Raw genomic sequence first — 22,064 nt, forward strand, 5'->3', positions numbered from 1 at the left:
CGAGGTATAGGTGCAGAAGAAATCAGGACACAGGGGTTGCAGAGGCGTGTGAACCAGTGCATGCTTTATTCTAAGAATCAACCTTATTTATAGTACAACAAGAGGAAAAGAAAATGTTCTTCTCAAGCTAAATTACCTCATCATGATATTTACAGTACTTTTATGATATTTGCAGTACCTTTGTGTTCCCAGGGCTCAGTCCTTTTTGGAATCATACCTATCTTTCCATGCTTATTAAATATTCTATTCTTCACTATAACTTTATTACTTACACAGCCTTGTTATACAAGCTTACTTATGTACGTTTAATAGGGTTCAAGGAACTGTCAGTCTTGTGATAGAAATCACTGCAGAAGAACATCCAAGTTCTCAGGGAACTGAGATTTCCCGGTCCAGGTCTGAGCTTACTTTAGGTCAGAACTTACTCTGAATTTACTTCAGATCAGAGTTCGGGCCTTCACACACTAACCCGTCAGGACGCAGGTTTCCTTTGCTAAGTGGGGGACCTACTGACATTGGAGCAGAGATGCTTGATTGGTGACAGAGTCTTGGACCCTGAGAAACGTGTATTTTCAACAAGCTAATTATTATTTATTTCAGATAGTTGTTATACATCCCAAGGAACTAGCAGCCATGTGTGATATGGTAGTCACATACAAAGAGTTAGTGTATAAAGAAAGAGGACAGTTAGACTGTTAGTTGTGCCAGAAGGATTCTTAAAATTTTACTCAAGGTTATCAGTGCCCATCTGGTAATTTAGTGGACAAAATGTTTTCTTTCTTAGAGCTAAAAGCATGGTGAACTTTCAGCTTTTAGCTCAGGAGTAAAACTTTAACCTGGCCTAATCTCTTAGCTAAGCATAGCTGAGTTATTTGTTCAGGACAAGGAGATGAGCTAAGAGTTGTTGACCAAGACACTTTGCCATAGTGCAGTGAGCCTGCACGTATGACCACGCTGCTTTCTCCTGCCAGTCTGGCAGTGTTCTGCAAGACAGTGATTATCAGAGCTACTGTTTTCAGCAGCTGTCCTTTAGCAGAAAATGCAGCCTGGACTTAAAAGTTTTAGGCTCATCTCACCCTGGGGCCTGGCATCTTGTTTTCTTATAAACCCTATCCCTAAAACTATCCTTAATGCAAACCATAAACCTAAAACTAGTCCTATGCCTAAGCCTAACTCTAATACTAACCCCAATCCTAACCCTAACCTTAACCCTACCCTATTCCTAAAGTTAAACCTGGCCCTAACATTAAACTTAACCCTAACTCTAAACCTATCCAGAATCTTAACCCTAACACTAACCCTAACACTATCCCTAACCCTAATCCTAACCCTTACACTAAACCTAAACCTAACCCTATCATAAACCTAACACTGACCATAAGCCTAACTGTATCCCTAACCCTATCCCTAACCTAAACCAAACTGTATCCTTAACACAAACCCTAAACCTAACCCAAAACCTAACCTGAACCCTCAATGTATTCATAACCTTAATTGTAACCGTAAGCCTAACCCTAAACCTGTGTTTCACCCTAACCCTAAGCTTAACACTAACCATATCCCTACCCTAACCCTAATCCTATTCCTAACCCTAATCCTAACCGTAACACTATGCCTAAATCTAAACCTATAAATAAACCTTGCCCTAACTCCAACCATATACCTAAGCATAATCCTAAACCTATCCCTCATGATAACTCAAACCCTAACCCTAATCTTATCCTAACCCTAACCCTGATCCTATCCCTAACCCTAACATTAACCCTATTCATAACCCTAAACCTATCCCTTACACTAACTCTAAACCTAACCTTTATACTAACCCTAACCCTAACACTTAACCCTAATGCTAATGGTAATCCTAACTGTAACCTTATCTCTAGAACTAACACTAACCCTAACACTAATGCTAAACCTAAGCCTAACCCTAACCCTAATGCACTTTTCCCTAACACCAAACCTAAGCCTATAACTAAACTTATTCCTAACTCTAACCCTAACCCAAATCCTAACCCCAACTCATACCCTAAACCTATTTCTAAACTTAACCCTATCCCTAATATTAACCATATCAATAACCCTAACCTAAAACTAACCCGAACCGTAAACCAAACCCTAACCCTAAACCTAACCCTATACCTAACACTAACCGTAACCCTATCCCTATCCCTATCCCTAACCTTAATCCTAAACCAAACCTTATCCCTATCTGCAAACATAACACTAACCCTAAAGCAAAAACTGTCCCTAAACCTAACCCTATCACAAACCTTAACCATGATTATAGTCCTATACCTAACCCTAACCCTAATCTTAAATCTAACACTAACTTTAACCCTAACCCTATCCCTAACCCTAAACATAACCCTAACCTTAACCTTAACACTAACCAAAACCCTATTCCAAATATTAACACTACCACTAACCCTAACCCCATTCTTAACATTAACCCTAACCCTATCCCTAACCTTAATCCTATACCTAATCTAACCATAACCCTAACCCTAACTTTATCTCTAAACCTAACCTTAACCTTAACATTAACATTAACCCTAAACCTAAGATTAAGCCTAACCCTAACCCTATCCCTAAACCTAACCCTTACCCAAACGCTAACATTAACCCTAGTCCTATCCCGAGCCTAACCCCTAATCCGAACTCTAACAATAACCCCAATCCTAACCCTAACCTTATCCCTAACCCTAATGCTAACAATAACCCCAATCCTAAACCTAACCCAAACCCTATGCCGAAACTTAACCCTAAGCATATCTGTAACACTTAGACTAACCCTAACCATAACTGTAACAGAAACCATAACCTTAAACCTAATCCTAAACTTATCCCTAACCTTAACTCTAATTGTATTCCTAACTCAAATCTGAACTCTAAACCGAAACTGAACTGCAATCCTAACCCTATCTGTAACCGGAACCCTAACCCTACTCTTTACTGTAACCCTATGCCTAAACCTAACCCTAACGCTGAGCCTAAACTTAAACCCTGTCCTATTTCTAACAATAACCCTAATCCTAAATCTAACCCTAACCCTATCCGTAACACTAACTCTATCCCTAACACTAAAGCTAACCCGAACACTAATCTTAACCCCAATTCTAACCCTATCCCAAACCTTAACCTTAAGCCTGACCCAAACACTATCCCTAAACCTAACCCTCACCCTTACACAAACCCTAAACCTAACCCTGTTCCTAACCCTACGCCTAACCCTAACCTTAATCTTATCTCTAATCCTAACCCAAACCCAAAACATAACCACAGTCCTATTCCTTAACCTTACCCTAATCCTAACTCTAAAACTAACCCTAACCTTAATGCTAACACTGTCCCTAAACCTAAACTTAACATGAACCCTAACATTAACCCTACCCTTAACCATATCCCCAACCTTTACCCTAAACCTAACCCTAATATTAACCCTAGCAACAACCCTAACCCTAAGCCTAACCCTAACACTATCACTAACACAAACAACTGTATCCATATCCATAACCCAAACCCTAAAACTAACCTAAAACCTAACCTGAACCCTAAGCCTAATCGTAACATAAACCTAAAAATATGCCTATCCTTAACCCTAACCTTAACCATAACACTACCCTTACCATATCCCTAAACCTATCAGTATCCCTAACCCTAACCTTAAGCGTAACCCTAACCCTAATCCTAAACTTAACCCTAACCCTATCCCTAACACAAACTTAACCATATCCCTATTACAGTCCCTTTAATTAACCAGAAACCTAATCCAAACCCTAATCCTAACCAAAACCCTAAACGTTACCCTATGCTTAACACTAACCCTAAACTTAACCATAACCCTATCCCTAACCCTAACACTAAACCTATCCCTAACCCTAGCACTAATTTTAACCCTACGTTAACACTATCTCTAACCCCAATCCTAACCCTAACTCTAAGCCTATCCATAACCCTAACACTAAATCTGACCCTAAACCTGTCCCTCACCCTAACCTTACCCCATCCCTAACCCTAAACCTAATCCTAACCCTATACCTTAACTTTACCCTATCCCTAACCCTAACCCTAACCCTAAACCTAATTCTAACCCTAACCCTAATTCTAACCCTAACCTGAAATGTAACCCAAATCTTAATGGTAGCCATAACTCTAATCCTCACTTTAATCCTAACAATAATCCTATGCCTAAATCTAACCCTAACCATAACACTAAGCCTAACTCTACTTCTAAATGTAATCCTAACCCAAACACGAATCCTGAACTTATTCCTAACCTTAAACTTAACCCTAACCATACCCCTAACCCAAACTCTATCCCTAAACGTAACTCTAACACAAACCCTAATCTTAACCCCAGTCATATCCCTAACCCTAACCACGATCCTAATCTAACCCTAAACCTTACCATTACCCATCTCTAAACCTAGCCCTAAATTTTTACCTTGCCCTAACCATATTCCTAATGCTAACCTTAACCCTAACCCTATCCCTAACCTAACCCTAACCATATAACTAACACAAACCCTAAACCTAAAGGGAACCCTTACCATATCCCTAACCCTAACCCTATCACTTACCCTAACACTAATCCTAATGCTAACCCTAATCCAATCACTAACCTAAACCCTAACCCTAAACCTAAACCTAAAGATAACCCTAACCTTCACCCAAACCTTATCCCTGAAATTAACCTAACCCTGACTATAACCATAACCCTATCTGTAATCCTAAACCCTAACCCTATAACTAAGCTTAACCTGAACACTATCACAAACCTAACCATAACCCTACCCCTAACCCTAGGTCTTGCCGTAAATCTAGCTGCAGTCCTATCCATAACCCTAATGCTAAATCTAACAATATCCCTAACCTTAACTGTAAAACTATCCCTAACACTAACTGTAACACTAGCCATATCCCTAACCCTATCCCTTACCCTAACCCTAACTGTAAACCTATCCCCTAACCCTAACTTTCCCTAACCTTAACCCTAAACCTATTCCTAAACCTAAGCCTAACCAAAACACTTACCCTAAACCTAATCTATCCCTATCCCTAACCCTAACCCTAATCCTAATCTTAACTCAAATGCTAACCCTAACCTAACCCTAACCCTAAACCTAACCCTAACCTTAACCCTAACTCTCAACCTATCCCGAATCTTAACCCTAAACCTAACCTCATCCCTAACCCTAAACCTAACACTAACCATAAAACTAACTCTACCCCTAACCTTAATCCTAACCCTCACCCTATCCCTAAACCTAAACCTAACCCTTACCTTAACCCTGACCCTAACCAAAAACCTAACCCTAACCCTAGTCTTATCCCTAACTCTAACCCTAATCCTAACTGTAACCCTAACCCTAGCCCTATTTCTAACCCTAAACCTAACACTACCACTAGTCCTAACATTAACCCTAACCCTATACCCAATGTTAACCCTAACCTATAACTAAACCTATCAATAACACTAATCCTAACCCTAACATTAAACTTAAACTTATCCCTAAACCTAACACTAAACCTAGCCCTAATCTTATCCCTAACACTAACAACAACCCCAACCCTAACACTAACACTAACTCTATCCCATATCCTCACCCTAACCCTATCCCTAACTCTAAACCCATCCCTATCCCTAACCCTAAACCTAACCCTATTCCTAAACCTAAACTTAACCATTAACACTAAACCTGACCCTAACCCTAACCATTACCCTAATCCAATTCCTAACCCTAACCCTAACCCTAAACCTATCACTAAACCTAATCCTGAAACTATCCCAAGCCCTAACACATAACCTAACCCCAAACCTAACTCTATCTCTAACCCTAAACCAATCCCTAACCCTAACGCTACCCTTGTCATTAGCTCTAACTGTAACCTAACCCCAACTCTTTGCTTAACACTAACCCTAAGCCTGTACCTAACTTTATCACTAAACCTAATCCTATCCCTATACCTAACCCTAACTCTTATCCTGTCCTTAAACCTAACCCTAACCTTATCCTTAAACCTAACCCAAACCCTAAACCTAACTCTCCCCATCCCTAACCTTAACCCTAAACTTATGGACAACCCTACCCCTAATCCTAACACCAACATTAACCCTAACCCTAACCCTAACCCTAACATTAACCCTATCCCTAACCCTAACCCTAACCGAAATCCGAACACAAACCCTAATCCTATGCTAAGCCTAACTCTAAATTTGACCCTAAAACTCCCTAATCCTAATCCTACCCATAACCTTAACCCTAAACCTAAACCTCTCCCTAACCCAGTCCCTAACATTATCCATAATTCCAACCCTATCACTGACACTACCCTAATCCTAACACTATCACTAACACTAAACCAAAAACTAACCCTAACCCTACACTGAAACTTTACACTATCCCTAACCCTATTCCTAACACTAAGCCTATCCCTAAACCTAACCCATTCCATAACCCTAATCTTATACCTAAACCTAACCTTATCCCTAACCCTAACCATATTCCTAACCCTAATCCTAACCTTAAACCAAAACCTAACTGGAATCCCAACCCTATCCATAACCCTAATCCTAACCATAACCCTATGCCTAAACCTAACCCTATCCCAACACCTAACCCTAACCCAAACCTGAATCCTAATCCTAGTCGTATCTCTAAACATACCCCTAATCCTTACTCTAACCCTATCCCTAAACTTAACCCCAAACATACCCTAACCCTAATTCTAAACCTAACCCCAAAAGTAACCCTAATCTTATCCCTACCCCTAAGCCGAACCCTAACCATAACCCTAATCTTATCCTATCTCCAAACTGGCTAGTTCGTCTAAAGCCTGCTGCAGTGTATGGACAACTGAGGGGCTGCTGGGAGCCATTTTGGAATAGAAACCACAAGCCGGGGGTAGCCCACACGTGGCATGGGGAAGGCACAGATGCACAGCAGCTCAAGGACACAATGGCCTGACTCTTATGGACCTGGGGCAAAATGACTGGCCCTGGAGGCATGAGCAAGTGCCAGTTGTGACAATGGGAATAGAACAGTCTGATATGGTGTCTCTGAGCCTCATTGTGGGGATAGTCACTAGGTGATCATTCTAAGTTAATAAAAACACATAAAGATATGTTATGTGGTTTGCTTGATAGTGCGGGAGACTCAGAGGGAATTTGAGCAACATAACTCTAATCAGAAACCCAACCCAAACCCTAATCCTATCAGTATCCCTAATCCTAACTCATATCCTAACCTTAAACCAATGCCTAAACCTAACCCTAACCCTCACCCTTACCCTATTCCTAAACCAAACCCTGACCCTAACAATAGTCCTATATCTAAGCCTAACCCTAAACCTAACTCTAGCACTAACTCCAACCTTAACCCTAACCCTATCCCTAACCCTAAACCTAACCCTAGCTCTAATGTGAAATCAAACACTAATGCTATCTTGACCCTTAATCCTAACCCTACCACTATCCCTAACCCTAACCCTAAACCTAAACCTAAACCTAAAGCTAAACTTAACACTAACTTTAACCCTATCCCTAACCCTAAACTTAACACAAATGCAAAACCTATACCTAATCCTTAACCTAACCTCATCATAATCCTAACCCTATTGCTAACCCTAACACTAAACCTAACCCTAACCATATCTCTAACCCTAAACCTCATCCTAAACCCAAACCTAACCTTATCCCTAACCCTAACCGTAACAATAACAATAACCCTGTATCTAAACCTAACCCTAACCTAAACCCATAACCTAAACATCCTATACCTAACCCTAACCCTAAACCTAACTCTATCCCTAAACCTAACTCTAACCCTATTCCTAACTCTAACACTAACCCTAAAACTATCCATAACCCTAACCCTAACCCTAACACTATGCCTAACCCCAACCCAAAACCTAACTCTAACACTAACCCTAAACCTAAGCCAAAATCTAGCCCTATCCCTAAACCCAACATTAACCCTGAGCCTAATTCTAACCCTAAGCCTAAACCTACCCCTAACCCTAACCCTAACACTACTCTAATTCCCAAGCCTAAACCTAAACCGAACCCTAATACTAACCCTTTCCCTAATGCTAACGCTAAACCTATCCCTAACCCTAAAACTATGCCTAACCCTAACCATTAACCTAACCCTATTCTTAAACCAAACCATAACCCTTAACCCTAACCCTAACCCTAACCCTACCCTTAACATAACTATAAGCCTAAACCTAACCCTAAACCAAACCCTAACACAATTACAAACCCTAAATCTTTCTCTAAACTTAACCCGAACCCTAAATCTATCACTAACCCTAAACCTAATCTTAACTCTAGCCCTAACCTTATCCTTAGCTCTAACCGTGACCCTAAACCTAACCCTTTCCCTAACACTAACCCTAAGCCTATACTTAACCCTATCCCTAACCCTAACCCGAACACTATCCCTAAACCTAACCCTATATCCTGTCCCTAAACCTAAACCTAACCCTAACATGCACCCTAACCCTAACCCTAACCATAACCATAATCCTAAAACTAACCTAACCGTAAACCTCACCATAACCCTAACCCTAAACCTCTTTGTAACCCTAAAGCTAACCCTATCCCTACTCCTAAAACTTTAGCTAAACCTAACAATAATCTTAACCCTTAACCCTATCCCTAACACTAACCCTAACATAAAACCTGAATCTAACCATATCCTGAACCCTAACACTAATTCTAAACCTAACATTAACCCAAACCCCAACCCTAACCCTGGTCCTCTCCCTATTCCTCTTCTAACCCTAACCCTAAACCTAACCTTAACTCTAACCCCAACTATAACCCTATCCCTAAATCTATCCCTATCCCTACACCTATCACTAAGCCTAATATTAACCCTAACACTAAAACAATCCCCAATCTCAACCATAAACCTAACCCTAAATCTATCACTAACCATAACTCTATATCTAAAGTAAAACCTACCCTAATGCTAACAATAATCCTAACCCTAGTCCTATGCATGTCCCTAACCCTAAAGCTAACCCTATCCCTTACCCTGTCTCTCCCTTACAGTAGCCTAAAGCTAAACTTATTACTAAACCTAACCCTAACACTTAATCCTAACCCTAACCCTAACCCTAACACTAACACTAACACTAACCCTAATCCTAACCCTAACCCTGTCCCTAAACCTAACCCTAACTTTAACCTTAATTCTAAACTGAAACCGATCTGCAACCCTAACCCTAACTCTGTACCTAACCCTAACCATATCCCTAAACCTAATCCAAACCCTAACAGTATCCCTAACTCTAAGCCTATCCCTAACCCTAACACTAACCTCATCCTTAGGCCTAACAGTAAAGCTAACTATAACCACTTCCTTAACACTAACCCTAATCCTATACCTAATCCTATCCCTAACCCTAACCCTAACCTTAACCCTATCCCTAATCCTATCCCTCAACCTAACCCTAACCCTACACTTATTACTAAACCTAAGATTAATCTTAACCCTAACAGTATCCCTAAACCTAACCCTTACCAAATGCTAAACCCAACGCTAGTCCTATCCCAAAACTTACCCCTAATCCTAACACTAAACATAACCCTAATCCTAATCCTAATCCTAACTCTAACCCTAACCCTAACCTTAAACCTAATCCAAACCCTAAAATGAAACATAACCCTAACCCTATCCCTAACACTAAGCCTAGTCCTAACAATAATCTTAACCATAACCCTGAACCTAAACCTAATCCTAAACCTATACTTAAATCTAACTCTAACCACACCCCTAACCCTAATTATAACCCTAACTGAAAACCTAACCATAACTGCAACCATATTAATAACCATAATCCTAACCATTATCCTAACCCTAAAACTATGCCTAAACCCAACCCTAAACCTTTAACTAAGCCATCCTGTCTCTAAAATTAACCATAATCGTAAGTCTAAACCTAACCCTAACCCTGCCTCTAAATGCAACCCTAACCCTAACTTTAACACTACATCTAACCCTACCCTAAACCTTAACCCTAACCCTATCCCTAACCCTAATCCTAAACCTAAGCCTTGCCCTAACAATAATCCTAACATAAATTCTAACCTTAACCCTAACCCTAACCTTAATCGTAACCCTATCCCTAACCCTAACTCTTAACAGTAAATCTAACCCTGTCCCCAAACTTAACCCTAACCCTATCCCTAACCCTTACCCTAAACCTAACCCTATCCTTAACTCTAACCATAGCCCTATCCCTAAGCCTATCCCTAACCCAAAACCTAACCCTAACCGTAATCTTATCATTAACCTAAACCTAATCCTAATTCAAAGCCCAACCCTATCAGTAATCTTACTCCTAACCCTTACCCTAACTCTATGCCTAATCCTAACTAACCCAAACACTACCCCTAACCCTAACCCTAAACCTAGCCCTAACCCTAACCCTAACTCTAACCCTAACATTATCCCTAACCCCAATAATAAACCTAATCTTCACCTTGTCAGGACTGAGGTTTCCTTTGCTTAGCGGGAGACCTACTGGCATCGGAGCAGAGATGCTTGATTGGTGACAGAGTCTTGGACCTTGGGAACAGTGTCTTTTCAACAAACCGTTTATTATTTAATTCTGATGTATATTATACATCCCAAGGAACTAACAGTCACTTGAGATATGGCAGTCACATACAAAAATTTAGGATACAAAGAAATAGGACGGTTAGCCTGTTAGTTGTGCCAGAGGGATTCTTAAACTTTTACTCAAGGTTATCAATGCCCATCTGATCATTTATTGGCCACAATGTTTTTTTCTAGGAGCTAAAATCATTGTGAACCTTTAGATTTTAGTTCAGGAGTAAACCTTTAACCTTGCCTAATCCCTTAGCCAAGGATAGCTGAGTTATTTGTTCAGGAAAAGGAGATGAGCTAAGGATTGTTGACCAAGACACTTTGCCTCAGAGCAGTGAGCCTGCACGTATGACCAGGCTGCTGTCTCCTGCCAGTCTGGCAGTGTTCTGCAAGATGGGATTATGAGAGCTACTGTTTTCAGTGCCCTTCCCTTTAGCAGAGAATTCAGCCTGAACTTAAAATTTTAGGGACTGGCATCCTGCTTTCCTACAAAACCTATTCCTAAAACTATCTCTAATGCAAACCATAAACCTAACACTATTCCTATGACTAAGCCTAACTTGAATCCCAACTCCAACCCTAACCCTAAGATTAACCCTACCCTATTCCTAGCCCTAAACCTGGACCTAACCCTAAACTTAACCCTAACTCTAAACCTAGTCCGAATCATAACCCTAACCCTAACCCTGACAATATCCCTAAACCTAACCCTAACCTTAACCCTAACCCTTACACTAAACCTAACCCTATCTCTATCATAAACATAACACTGACCATAACCCTAACCCTGTCCCTAACCTAACCCAAACCCTATCCTTAACACAAACCTAAACCTAACCCACAAACTAACATTACCCTCAATGTATCCATAACCCTAATTGTAACAGTAACCCTAAACATAAACCTATGCTTCAACCTAAACCTAAGTTTAAGGGTAACCCTATCCCTAAACCTAACCTTAATCCTATTCCTAAACCTACCCCTAAGCCTAACATTATCACTAATACCAACCCTTACCATGAATCTAAACCTATACCTATACCTAGCCCTAACTCCAAACGTATCCCTAACCCTAAGCCTAACCCTATCCCTCACCCTAACTCAAACCCTAACCCTAACCTTATCCCTAAGCCTAACCCTAACCCTAACCCTAATCCATCCTTAACCTTAAAAAAACCCTGTTCATAAGCCAAAACCTATCTTTTACACTAATTCTAAACCTAACCTTACTACTAAACCTAACCCTAACCCGTAACCCTAATCCTAACCATAATACTAACCATAAACCTATCACTAGAACTAACCCTAACCCAAGCACTAACACTAAACCTAACCCTAACCCTAACAATAACCATAACACTTTCCCCAACACTAACCCTAAGCCTATACCTAAAATTATTACTAACCCTAACCCAAATCCTAAACCTAATTCAAACCTTAAACCTATTTCTAACCTTAGCCCTACCCTTAATCCTAAACATATCACTAACCCAAACCAAAAACTAACACTAACCATCACCCTAACCCTACCCCTACCCCTAAACCTAACCCTATCCCTGACCCTAACCCATACCCTAATCCTAACCTTATCCCTATCCCAAAACCTAACCCTAACCATAACAACAAAAATATCCCTAAACCTAACCTTAACTCAAGCTTTAACCCTAATCCTATTCCTATAACTAGCCTGAACCCTAATCCTAACTTTAACCCTAACCCTATCCCTAAACAGAAATAGAACCCTAACCTTGACCTTAACACTAACTGTAACCTTATCCCAAACATTAACCCCAACCCTAGAACTAATCCAAACCCTAACCCTAACCCTAGCACGAACATTAATGCTAACCATAACACTAACGCTAGAACTACCCCAACCCTGACCCTAACACTAACGCAAACCCTAACCCTAACCTTAGTCCTATCCTGAAACTTACCCCTAATCCGAACTCTAATGATAACCCTAATCCTAACCCTAAATTTATCCCTAACCCTCTTGCTAAACCTAACCCAAACCCTATTACAAACTTAACCCTAACCCCAAGCCTAACCATACCCATAAAACTGAGCCTTGCTCTAACCATAACTCTAACCAAAACGGTAATCCTAAACCTAACCCTAACCCTATCAATAACTTTAACTCTAACTGTATTCCTAAACCAAATCTTAACTCTAAATTGAAACTTAATCAGAACCCTAACCCTATCTGTAACCAGAACCCTAACCCTACCCTTAATCATAACCCTATGCCTAAACCTAACCTTAATCCTAAGCCTAACCCTAACCCTAGTCCTATTTCTAATCATAACCCTTATCCTAAATCTAACCCTAAACCTAAACTTAATCCCAACCCCATCCTTAAACCAAAACCCAACCCTAACCCTAACCTTAACACTAGCTCTAACCCTATCCCAAATCTTAACCCTAACCCTGAACCAAACACTATCCCTAACCCTAACCCTTGCACTAACCCTAACCCTGTGCCTAACCCTATCCCTAACCCTGTGCCTAACCCTAACCCTAACCCTAATCTTATCCCTAATCCTAACCGAAACACTAATCCTAAACCTAGTCCTATTCCTAACACATACACTAATTCTAACTCTAAACCTAACCCTAAACTTAACGCTGACCTTATCCCTAAACCTAAACCTAACACTAACCCTAACATTAACCCTGCCCTAACCATATCCCCAACTTTTACCCTAAACTTAGCCCTAACCCTAACTCTATTCCTAACACTAACCCTAATCCTAACACAACCTTATCCCTAACACAAACCTAACTGTATCCATAACCCAAAACCTAAAACTAACCCAAAACCTAACCCGAACAGTAACCCTAATCGGAATTTTAAATCTAAAAGTATGCTATGCCTAACCTTAACCTTAAACATAACACTATCCCTTACCCTAACTCTAAGCCTATCCGTAACCCTAATCCTAACCTCCATCATAACCCTAACCCTAATCCTAACCTAAACCCTAACACAATCCCTAACACAAACTTAACCATATCCCTATTACAAACCCATAATCAACCGAAACCTAACCCAAACCCTAATTCTAACCTTATACCAAACTTAATCCTAAACATAAACCCTAACCCTAACCCTAAACCTACCCCTAATTCTTACCCTAACCCTAACACTATCCCTAACCCAAACCCTAACTCCAAGCCTATCCCTCACCCTAACACTATTCCCAACCCTAAACGTAACCCTATCCCTAACCCTATACCTAAACTTTACCCTACCCTAACCCTAACCCTAACCCTAACCATATCCCTAAAGAAAATCCTTACCTTAACCTGAAAAGTAACCTGAATCATAACCCTATCCATAATTCTAATCCTAACCCAAATCCTAACCACAAACCTATGCCTAAATCTAACCCGAACACTGAATTTACCCCAACCCTAACCCTAACACTAACTATAACTCTATTCCTAAACCTAACTTTAATTCAAACACTAACTCTAACCTTATCCCTAACCCTAAACTTAACCCTAACCATAACCCTAATCCTAAATCTATCCCTAAATGTAACCCTAACCCAAACATTAATCTTAACCCTACTCATATCCCTAAACCTAACCCAAATCCTAACTCTAACCCTAACACTTACTCTAACCCTATCTCTAATCCTAGCCCTAACCTTTTAACTTGACCTAACCCTATCCCTTACGCTAACCCTAACCTTATTCATAACCTAACCCTAACCCTATACCTAACACGAACCCAAACCCTAATGGTAACCCTTAACATATCCCTAACCCTAAACCTATTACTTATGCTAACGTTAATCCTAACAATAACCCTAACCCTATCACTAACCCTAACCCTAACTCAAAACCTAAGCCTAAAGCTAACCCCAACCTTCACCCCAAACCCTAAACCTAACCCTAACAATAACCATTACCCATTCATAATCCTAAACACTAACCCTATCCTGAAACTTAAACATAACCCTATCCCAACCCTAACTACAACCTTATTCCTAACCCTAACCCTTGCCCTAATGCTAATTACAACCCTATCCATAATCCTAACCCTACTTCTAAACATATCCCTAACCCTAACCATAAACCTATCCCTAACATTAACCCTAACACTAACTGTAACCCTAGCCATATCCCTAGCCATATCCCTAACCCTACCCTTAACCCTAACTCTAACCTCCCTCAACCCTAACCCTGAACTTATCCCCTAACCCTAACTTTCCCTAATCATAATCCTAAACATATTCTTAAACCTAACCCTAACTAAAACACTAACCCTATAACTAGTCCTATCCCCAGTCTTCACCCTAACACTAACCGTAATCCTAACTCAAACCCTAACTCTAAATTTAAACCTAACCCAATCCTTAACCATTAACCTAACCCTAACCCTAACCCTAACTTTAACCCTAACTCTAAACCTATCCCTAACCTTAACCCTAACACTAACCCTAAACCTAATCCTAACCCCATCCCCACCCCTAACCCTAACCCCAACCCTAACTCTATCCCTAACCCTAAATCTAAACTTAACCCTATCCCTAATCCTAACAGTAACCCTTACCTTATCCCTAACCCTAATCCTAACTGTAACCCTAACCCTAAACATAACCCTAACCCTAACCCTATTTCTAACCCTAAACTTAACATAAACATTAACCCTAATATTATCCCTAACCCTATCCCCAACATTAACCCTAAACCTATAACTAAACCTGTCACTAATCCTAACACTAACCCTCACCCTAAACCTAAAGTTAAACTTATCCCTAACCCTAAATGTATTCCCAACATCAACCATAATCTTAACCCTAAACCTATCACTAACACTAACACTAACAATAACCATAACCATAAATCTAAAGTTACATCTAAACCTAAGCTTAACAATAACCCTAACCCTTACCATATCCCTAACCCTAATTCTAATCCTATTTTTAACCCTTTCTATCCCTTACACTAACCTAAACCTAACCTTATTACTAAACCTAACAATAACACTTAACCCTAACCCAAACTCTAATCCTAACCCTAAGCCTATCCCTAACCCTAAACCTAATACTAACCTTAACCCTAAACCAATCCCTAAACCTAACCCTAACCCTAAACCTAAACTATCATAATGCTAATTCTAATCCTAAACTTATCCCTCTCCCCAAACTTAACCCTAACCCGAACCCCAAAACTATCCCTAAACCTAACCCTAACCCAAACCTTAACCCTAAACCTAAATCTATTCCTAACTGTAACCCCAATGCTTTCCCTAACCATAGCCCTAACCCTAGCCATATCTCTAACTTTAACCTAACCCTACCCTTAACCTTAGCACTAAACCTAGCCCTCTCCAAAAACTTAAACCTAACCCTAACACTAACACTAACACTAACCCTAACACTAACTGTAACCCTAACACTAACTCTAACTCTAACCCTATACTGAACCCCAAACGTAACCCTGACCCTAACCATATCCCTAACCCTAAACTCATCCCTAAACTTAAGATTAAGCCTAACCTTAAACCTAACCTTATGCCTAAACGTAACCCTTACCCAGATGCTAACCCTAACCCTAATCAGAACCGTAATTCTATCCCTAAACCTAAACATAACACTAACTCTAACATTAACCCTACCCCTAACCATATCACCAACCTTTACCCTAAACCTAACCCTAACCTTATCCTTAACATTAACCCTACCCCTAAGCCTACACCTACTCCTAACACAAACCTAACCGTATCCATAACTGAAATCCTAAAACTAGCCCAAAATCTAACCTGAACCCTAACCTAATCATAACCCTAAACCTAAAAATATGCCTATCCCCAACCCTAAACTTAACCATAACACCATAACTTACCTTCACACTAAACCTATCCATAATCCTAAAACTAAACTTAACCATAACTGTAGCCCTAAGCCTAACATTAACCCTAAGCCTATCCCTAAACAAACTTAACCATATCCTTAGTACAAAACCTATAATTAACCCAAAACCTAACCTGAACCTTAATCCTAACCATAACCCTAAACATAACTCTATGCTTAACCCTAACTGTAAACTTAACCATAACCCTATCCCTAACACTAACCATAAACCTGTCCCTAAACCTATCCCTAATTCTAATCTTAACCCTAACACTATCCTTAACCCCAACACTAACCTTAACTCTAAGCCTATCCCTAAACCTAACCCAAACTCTCACCCTAAGCCTATCCCTCAACTTAACCCTAACCCTATCCCTAACGCTAAGCCTAAACTTTACCCTAACCCTATACCTAAATTTACCCTATCCTTAACCCTAACCCTATCCTAAACCTAACCATATCCCTAAACCTCATCCTAACCCTAACCTGAAATGTAACCCAAATCCTAACCCTATCCATAACTCTAATACTAAACCTAATCCTAAACATAACCCTATGCCTAAATCTAACCCTAACCCTAAATCTAAACCTAACCCTAACACTAACCCTAGCTCTATTCCTAAACCTAACCCAAACCTCAACATTAACACCAAACTTATCCCTAACCCTAAACCTAACCCTAACCCTAAATCTATCCCTAATTATAAAACCCTAACACAAACCCTAATCTGAACCTTAGTCATACCTCTAATCCTAAACCTAATCCTAACTCTAACCCTAACCCTTACCCTAACCCTATCTCTACACTTAGCCCTAACCCTTCATCTTGTCCTAACCCTATCCCTTATGCTAATCCTAAACCTATCTCTAACCTAATCCTAACCCTATACCTAACACTAACCCTAACCCTAATGGTAACCCTTGCTGTTTCCTTAACCTTAACTCTATTACTTACCCTAACCCTAACCCTAAATCTAAGCCTATCACTAATCTTAACCCTAACTCTAAACCTAAATCTAACCTGAACCCTAAACTTCACCCAAACCCTATCCCTAACCCTAAACTTAGCACTAACCCTAATCATAACCCTATTTGTAATCCTAAACCCTAACTTTGTCCCTAAGCCTAACCCTAACCTTTTCCCAAATCTAACCTTAAACTTATCCCTAAACCTTGCCCTAAATCTAATTTCAACCCTATCCATGACCTTAACCCTAACTCTAACTGTATCCCTAACCTTAACCATAAACCTATCCCTAACACTAACACTAACCATAACCCTTGCCATATCCCTAACCCTATCCCTAACCCTAACCTTAACTCTCCAACAACACTAATCCTAACCCTAAACCTATTCCTAAACCTAACCCTAACCAAAACATAATCTTAACCTTAATCCTATCCCTAACACTAATCTTAACCTTAATCCTAACTCTAACCCTAACCCTTACCCTAACCCTATCTGTAAAACTATCCCTAACCCTTTACCTTGCCCTAACCCTATCCCTTACGCTAATCCTAACCCTATCCCTAACCTAACCCAAACCCTAAACCTAACAATAACCCTAACCCTAATGGTAAACCTTACAGTATCCATAACCCTAACCCTATTACTTACCCTAACCATAACCCTAATCCTAACCCTAAGCCTATCACTAACCCTATCCCTATCACTAAAGCTAAACCTAATGTTAACCCTAACCTTCACCCAAACACTATCCCTAATCCTAAACATAACCCTAACCATAGCCATAACCCTATCCATAATCCTAAACCCTAACCATGTCCCTAAGTCTAACCGTAATCCTAATACAAAACTAACCATAACCCTATCCCTATCCCTAAACCTTGCCCTAATTCTAATCCCAACCCTATCCATAACCCTAACTCTAACTGTATCACTAAGCCCAACCATTAAACCTATCCCTAACACTAACGCTAACACTAACTGTAACCCCAGCCATATCCCTAACCCTATCCCTAACTGTAACCCTAACCCTCCCCCAACACTAAACCTAAACCTATCCCCTAACTCTAAACCTAATCTTAAACTTATCCCTAATGCTAACTCTAGCAGTATCTCTAACCCTAATCATAACCATAACTAGAAGCTTAACCAGAACCCTAACCCTATTTATAACCATAATCCTAACCCTAATCATAGCCCTAAACCCATGCCCTAACCCAACTGGAACCTTATCCCTCACCCTAGTCCTTTCTCTAACCTTAACCCTAATCCTAACCCTAACCCTAACCCTAAACTTAACCCTAAACATGTTTCTAAACCTAACGGTAACCCTAAACTTAACACTAAATCTAATCCTATCCCAAACCTTAACCCTAACCATATCCATAACCCTAACCCTAACCCTAAACCTAACTCTCAACCTAAGCCTTGGCCTAACCATAATCCTAACCCAAATCCTAACCCTAATGGTAAACATAACCCTTACCTTATCCCTAAGCCTACGCCTAACCCTAAACTTAACACTAAATCTAACCCTATCACAAACCTTAACCCTAACCCTAACGCTACCCCTAACCCTACTCCTGAAACTAACCTTAACCTCTATGCTTTGCCCTAACCATAATCCTAACACAGTCCTAACCCTAAAACCTAACCCTGTCCCTAACCCTAACCATAACCTTACATGTCACCCTAACCCTAAGCCACACCCTAACCCTATCCCTAACACTAATTCTATCCGTATCCCTAACCCTAATCCTAACCCTAACCCGAAAACTAACAAGACCACAAAGCCTATCTGTATCCGTAATTCTAACCCTAATCTTAAACCTAAAACTATGCCTAAACCTAACCATAACCCTGACCCTAACACTCACCCTGGACCTATCTCTAACCGTGATCCTAATCCTAACTCTAACCCTAACCCTAAGCTTAACCCTATCCCTATCCCTAAACCTAAACCTAACCCTAACCTCAACCCTAACTCTAACACTGCCCCCAAACTTAGCCCTAAACCTAACCATAACCCTATGCTGAACAGTAACCTTAACCCTAAACCTAAACCTAATCCTATCCCTAACTCTAAACGTAACCTAACCCTGACTCTAAACCTAACCCTATACCTAAATCTAATCCTCACCATAACCCTAATCCTAAACCTATCCCTAACCTTAAACCTAACCCTTTTGCTACTCCTAAACTTATAGCTAAACCTAATCCTAACCCTATCCCTAACCCACACCCTAAGATTAACACTAACCCTAACACTAACCTTATCCCTAACCCTAAGCCTAACTCTAAATTTAACCCTAACCCAAACCCCATACTTATTCCTATTCCTAACCCTAATCCTAGACCTAAACTTAACTCTAATCCTAACCATAACCCTAAACCTTACTCTATCCCTAAACCTAAGCCCAAAACTATTCCTAATATTAGCCCTAACCCTAACCCTATCCTCAACCTTAAACCTAATCCCAACACAAAACCTTTCATTAACGTTAACCCTCACACTACCCATAACCTTAAATCTAAAGCTAAACCTAAGCCTAACACTAACCCTAACCCTATCCCTAACACTAACACTAAGCCTATTCCTAAACCTAAACCTATCCCTTACAAAACCTAAACCAACATTATTACTAAACCTAACTCTAAACCTTAACACTAACCATAACCCTAACACTAATCCTAACCCTAACCCTAACCCTAGCACTAACTTTAAACCTAAACCTATCCCTAACCCTAACCTAACCCTTTCCATACCCTAATCACATGCCTAAACCCAACGCTAACCTTAACCCTAACCCTATCTCTAACTCTAACACTATTGCTAACCCTAACACTAACCTTATCCTTAGACCTAACAGTAATCCTAACCATAACCCTTTCCCTAACACGAACCCTAGGCTCATAACTAACCCTATCCCTAACCCTAACCCTAACTCTACCCTAAAACAAACCATAAACTTATCCATAACCATAACCCTAACCCTATCCCTAATCCTAACCCCATCCCTAACCCTAAACCTAATACTAACCGTAATCTTAACCCTATCCCTATCCCTAACCCTAACCCTAACCCTAACCTTATCCCTAGCCACAAATTTAATCCTAACCCTAACCCAAAAACTGTCCCTACACCTAACTCTAACCCATGGCTTAACCCTAAACCTATTCCTAACCCTAACCCTAATCCTAACTCTAACCCTAACTCTAACTCTAATCCCATCCCTAACCTTAAACCTCACCCTAACCTTAACCATAAACTTAATACTAACCCTAACCCTATCCTGAACTTAACCCTAACCATAACCCTAAATCTAACTGTAAACCAAACCCTATCCCTAAACCTAACCCTATACCTAACCCTAACTGCAACCCTCACTCTAACCCTATACCTAAATATAACCCTAACCCTAACCCTAAACTTATCCCTAAACCTAAATTTAAGCCTAACCCTAACCCTATCCCTAAACCTAACCCTTACCTAAACACTAACCCTAACCCTAGTCCTACTCAAAGCGTACCCCTAATACTAACTCTAACCATAACCCTAATCCTAACCCTAACCATATCCCTACCTTTAACCTTAACCCTAACCGTAACTTTAAACCTAATCCAAACCCTATACTGAAACTTAAAGCTAACACTAACCCTATCCCTAAAACTAACTCTAACCATATCCTTAACCCTAGTCCTAACCATAAACCAAAACCTAACTGGACGCCTAACCCTATCTGTAACTGTAATCCTAACTCTAATCCTAAACCTAACTCTATGCCTAAACCTAAACCTAACCCTAACCCTAACTCTATCCCTAGTCCTATGTCTAACCATAACCCTAATCCTAACTCTAACCCTAACCCTAACCATAAACCTAATGCCAACCCTAACCTGAACACTAACTCTAACCCTGTCCTGAACCTTAACATTCAACCTAACCTGAACAATATCCATACACCTAAACCTAACCCTAACCCTTACTAACCCTAAAACTAACCCTATTCTTAAACCTAATCCTAACACTAAGCCTAAACCTAGTCCTATCTCTAACCGTAACTGTAATCCTAACACTAACCCTAACTTTAATGCTAACCCTATCCCTAAACCCAACCTTAACCCTAACCTTAATACTAAATCTAACCCTATTACGAATCTTAACCCTTATGCTAACGCAAACACTATCCCTAACCCTGACCTTATCCCTAATCCTAACCCAAACAGTAACCCTAACCCTAGTTATATCCCTATCCCTAACACTAAACCTCTCCCTTACCCTAACTCTAAACATAACTGTATTACTAAAACTGACCCTAACACTTAACCATAAGACTAACCCTAATCCTAACCCTAACACAATCCCTAAATCAAACCCGAACTTTCAGGCTAAACCTATCCCTAAGCCTAACCCTAACCTAATACCTACCCCCTAACCATATCCCTAAACCTAACGTGAAACCTATCCCTATCCTTAAACCTAACCCTAGCCCTAAACCTAACCATAACCCTAACTATAAGCCTAAACCTATCCCTAACACCAACCCTAACTGTATCATTAACCCTAACCATAAATCTAACCAGAAACCTATCCCAAATCCTAACCTT

The 22,064-nt window shown here is 40.2% G+C and overlaps 1 pseudogene; it reads right to left on the minus strand.

Annotated features, from left to right (window-relative positions):
* LOC103731252 overlaps window positions 1–22,064 on the minus strand; it is a 211,131-nt pseudogene that overhangs the window by 99,885 nt on the left and 89,182 nt on the right.

Source organism: Nannospalax galili, unplaced genomic scaffold (assembly GCF_000622305.1).
Source record: "Nannospalax galili isolate Female #2095 unplaced genomic scaffold, S.galili_v1.0 scaffold1774, whole genome shotgun sequence".
In the NCBI taxonomy this organism is placed as follows: Eukaryota; Metazoa; Chordata; class Mammalia; order Rodentia; family Spalacidae; genus Nannospalax; species Nannospalax galili.